The sequence below is a fragment of the Montipora capricornis genome, chromosome 7 (assembly GCF_036669925.1).
Source record: "Montipora capricornis isolate CH-2021 chromosome 7, ASM3666992v2, whole genome shotgun sequence".
NCBI classification, from domain to species: domain Eukaryota; kingdom Metazoa; phylum Cnidaria; class Anthozoa; order Scleractinia; family Acroporidae; genus Montipora; species Montipora capricornis.
Window position 1 is genome coordinate 21506783 of NC_090889.1, and position 5000 is coordinate 21511782.

Below are 5000 nucleotides of genomic sequence, written 5' to 3' on the forward strand. Positions count from 1 at the left end.
ACAGCCATTTCAGAGTCAACTGTCAAAAGCCAGTGAATAGGAATCACGCTAAAATTAGAAATCACAGACATATTAGCTCGTGATGTGACAGATCGTGAGGAAACTTTGTCAGTTCAAAGTAAACAAAAAGTGTTATTGATGTAATTTATTCCACTTTACCTCTGAAAACGAGATCATTCACATTTTGATTTTTACTGGGTTGCCAGTATGGCAAACCCAGTCGAGGTCTGCGTTTAGTTAGTTTGTTTTATTTTTTATTTTTATTTTATTTTTTTTTCCGTGTTGGTAAAAGTCTTGCATGTCACTCCCCTGGTAAGTGGTGTCTTTGTACATAGAGCCTTCTGCGCGTATTTTCTTAGGATCGAGAGGGTAGTGGAACTGCGTAGATTTTTCTGGTGGACACAGTAGAATCATTAACTTAGCCTGCAATGGCGTCGAAAGTCATGTAACGCTAATGGCGTTTTAGTGGATCCTTAAACAAAATATACCCTTATGGAGCTCAGTGATGGAAAGTCAGTTGCAAAAAATAAGCAAGCGGTGAAAAACCAACACCTGGAATCTCAAAAGCAACGAGTAATGGACTTCGACAACAATCTATCGCCCGTCGAGCCGAAATCCAAGTGAGCTGTATTTACCTGAAGTACATGGTAATTTGACACGATTGAGTTTCTTGTCTTCGCGCACGCAATGAAATAGGAAGAGGTTTTCGCCTCTAAGAGCAAATATGTTGTTTGTTTCAATAAATTTTTCGCTGGAAAAGCTGAGGATTCTGTGGTATTTTCTGCCTATTTGAATTATAATATCACGTTGTGTATTGAATTTTCGAGCTTAAGGTTGAAAGGTGATATGGGAGAAGTTTTTCAGTATTGCTCTAACAGGCCTGTTGGAAGCGTGCTTGAGTTTCAACAAAATGAGCCCCAAAATCAGTGAAAAATTGTGACGCAGATGAATAATAAAGTAGCTGCTATTTCCAAAATGATGGAATTACCTGGTGATAAATAACGTCGTAAGCGTCTTGGAGAGTAAATTTTGACTTTGCATAAACAAGAGTCGGGCGATTGTGATCTTTGTTTTGACCTCGCTCATTTCATTGTCAAACTTTACATTTGACAGAAAAAGAAACTTACAAAAACCCGGTATCTTGCCATCATTTGACACAGATGCTTCACTGTTTGGCGAGTAAACATGCCGCGGTAACTTAATCACGGCGCCCGCTGAATTCCGGCCATGTCACTTTCGATTTTGCGATTTACTTGAACGTAGCAAAGATCTCCCAAACTGTTTGTCGCTGATCTTAACTTTTTATATTCTATATTCAAGGTTCAAAATTAATATTGTTTTCATGTCGTAAATATTTTATTCTCGATTGACCTTCCCGGAAACTTCCTTCTGCTCTTTCTAAAAACTGTGTATCAATAGTGAAAAAAACTTCTGAAAACACAAGCTAGTTATTTTACGAAAGCTCATTGCGATTACGTGTTTATAACACAAGGGCAAAATTGTCTCGTCACTGTCGAGGCACATCGAAAAACCGTTAAAGCAAACGGGGCAAAAAACACTTGTTCGCTCGCATTTTAGAGCAAAACAAACAAACAACATCAGCTATTTCTTTATGTCCAAAAGAGTACAGATGATTTCTATTTAATTCCAGTGGAGAATAAAAATTCGAGTTTCATTCCTAAACAAGGAAAAACAACCATTAAACCACTTTTTAAGAATATGCATCCACTTGAAATAACGCATCCGTAAAAATAACAAACGATTTAGTGTCCAAGAAAATAATTTTGCAGTTACTTCTTCCACCAAGTTTGAGCTATTACTGGTATACTGTTTTGCCGTTCTCGTTCTCTTTCGATCTTCTTTCGTTTCTGTAATGTTCGTGTCATAGGTCGTCCAGGCATGATGCAACCTTATCAGATCTTCTAAAGATAAGCCTGCGCTAAAAATTGCAATACAGAGAAAAAAAAGCAGCTCTAAAAAATAAACACTCAGCATTAAGTTTATATCCCTCCGATGCTTGACTTGAATAACTGCGTAGCCGCTAGTGTGGACCACAGCTATCATAATACGTCAAACTAGATTGAGACCAGCAAAAATGAAGAGAGAAACTCCAAACCGTTTTCCACCTGAAGACGAAAAGCTTTGAATGTTTAGAGTTTCAGTTGTCGAAATATGACCGTGTAGCCGCGTTGAGCCACAGAAGCCTCGTTTATGTTTAGGCGAGGTAACCTGGCTTGAGCCTACGATCCAATAGAAAACCAATACCTGGTCAGCGGTCAACTTTAAAAAATAGCTGACCTCGATCGGCTCTAAACTTGAGCCAGCGATTTGGTCAAGTGATACTGGTCAGAAGATACCTTGTTTTGACAGGTGTCAATTAACCATAACATGGAAGTCCAATACCAAAGATGTATGGTGTAAACTAGTGTGATACTGGTCAAATTGGCATACATGGATGGGTGGACGGACGGTCGATGACGTCATAGCTAAAACCAAAATTTCTCGAATCCATGGTTACCGACTGGGTTACCATATTTTCTTAACTATGGTGATCCGCGCGCGCGAGGGGCTCCGCTATGATCCAAATATTTTTTCTTAGTGTAAATATAAATTAAATGTCATTGGTGTTATACATCTGTGTACAGGTATGCCTCCATATACATTGTTAGTTAGCATATATATGAAAACGTAATATTGGCGCTAATTGCGACAAATCATCATATAAATAAAATATATACCAGAATCATTGTATAAGTATCGTGAAGTTAAAAAATTATGTCTCAGGAAAAAAATATATGTATCAGGAAAATATATGTGTCAGGAATCTCATGTATGTATCGTGAACTTCCAAAGTATAGATCAGGATAACTATGATGTTCGAAAGGTATATATCAGGAAAAGTGATACTTGTCAGTCAGCGGTAGCGTGGATTGATCTTTCCGGTTTTTCATCGGTCATATTTCGGTCATTGCGCCTTCCCTTGCCCTAAATTCTGAGCCCCTCCCCCTAGACATTTAGTGCTTTGTTATATATTTAGACTTTTCCTTCAACAATCGCAGCAAAAAAACCGGAGCGGGCAACAACTGCGTAATTGTATCCTGGTCGGGTACAATTTGAATTTGATCAAAGGCACGTGACCAAGAATCAACCAATCACAGTGTTCGTTTTGTTGAGTGAAAGTCAAGGTGTATAGTAACGTCACATGTCCCAACGCCATGTGGTAGGTAAAACAAAGTTTTAAAAAATTTGAGTTAGGAGGATCTTTTAATTGGTTCATTGTAGCGAGTAAGAGATTGAGTATGGCAAGTGGAACTCTGATTCCTGTGCACATGCTTTGGATACTGATTTGCCGAGTCAATCCTGTTGATAGTTGTGCAACTATCAAATTCGATTTTTGAGGGACAGAGGATTTGAATTGGGTGACTATTACGTGCCATGGTTCTCAGAATAAACTTGCAATTGTACCTGAAATTTCCAACTACAAAGAAGGAAAGAAAAGAGACACATAATGTTTCATCTATATTGGAGGACCATGTGTTTCTATTTGGTGACAAATTGACCAGATATGTCCTTTCCATTTCTTTTACTCTGGCAACTATTCCTTATTTAACTAGGGCTATATTTCAAATAGTCTTCTCTTCTCTCAAGTTTGTTGGGAAGAAGAAACTGTATATCTGAAATGTCACAGGGTATGTTTTCACTGTTCGGACAGACTGAAGCTACTGTAGCTGCAAGAGAAAGAGGTTGAATTCACAAGACAGTACTTCACCTCTAACTTTAACATACCAAAATGAAAACATAACTTCATGCCTGAAGCTTATGATCAAGGGTGGGGGGAAGGCAGTCCCATGCACAATGATGCCATAAGCAAGAATCAAACAGGGTCTGTGAATAGCCTTGAAAGTGAGAAGCAGGATCTTGAATTGAATTCGCTTTACGACAGGCAGCCAGTGAAGTTGTCGCAGTGCAGGAGTCGTATGGCAGAATTTACTAAGAACAAGAGCAATTCGAGCAGCAGCGTTCTGTAGTCTCTGTAATTTTGAAATTTATCACTGCGAGAGGCCATACATGAGACTATTGCAATAGTCTAGCCGACTTGTGACAAACGCATGGATAACAGTTACTAGACAGTCTTGTGACAGGTACTTTCTAATCCTTCTGAGGCCTATGCAGATAATAAAATCCACAACTGCATACTTTGTTGATTATATATGAGATCCCGTAGACAATATCGAATCAAACCAAGCACCAAAATTCCTTACGCGATTCACGGATTCTATATCTATTGTTCCAACTCATAAAGGAAGTTAAGTCCGAATCATTTGGAACACCATTAATCCACAAAGACAGAAAAATCTCACAAAAACCTTGCAGCCGATAATTTTATCGAAAGAAACAACATATTTGCTATTAGAAGGAAGAAAAAAAACTTTCCATTTTATGGTGTTTGTGCAAACAGGCCGTGACACTCCGTGTCAAAATTTAACCATACGCAACTAAGTTAAATTTACACCAGTGTTAGGGATAAAACCCTTTACTGAAGAACCATTTCCTTGAATAATGAAGCACAAAACGGACAGCAATCTTTTTTTCAAATAATTCTTGACTAACAACAATTAGCGAAATTTCCAATTGTTTTTTCCCTGAAGACTGTGCAGAGTTGAGTAGAAATAAATATAAATAGCCAGACAACAGAGATCACAGATCCACTCAGGCTGTTCGATTCCTTCTTTGAGTTCATTAAGACGATTTCCAACCAGAAAAAGTTACCAGAGAATGTTCCATTTGGTTTCAGTGTTGTACATAAGATCACGGTAAGTAAAACTTTGGTACGGCTGGACGGGCGAAAGATGCAATTGTTGTTGAAGTCCATTACTCGGCTCTTTCAAGATTACAGATATTTATTTTTCACCGCCTGTCTTGTTTATCCAATCGACGTTCGATTCTTGAGATCCATAAGGGTATATTTTGTTTAACGATCCACTAAAACGCTATTCGCG

At 38.3% G+C, this 5000-nt stretch overlaps 1 protein-coding gene across 1 annotated transcript in view; it reads left to right on the forward strand.

The window, feature by feature from the left end:
• Positions 1–5000, forward strand: part of LOC138056411 (uncharacterized) — a 98587-nt gene that overhangs the window by 87239 nt on the left and 6348 nt on the right. The gene's annotated exons all lie outside the window — the stretch shown is intronic.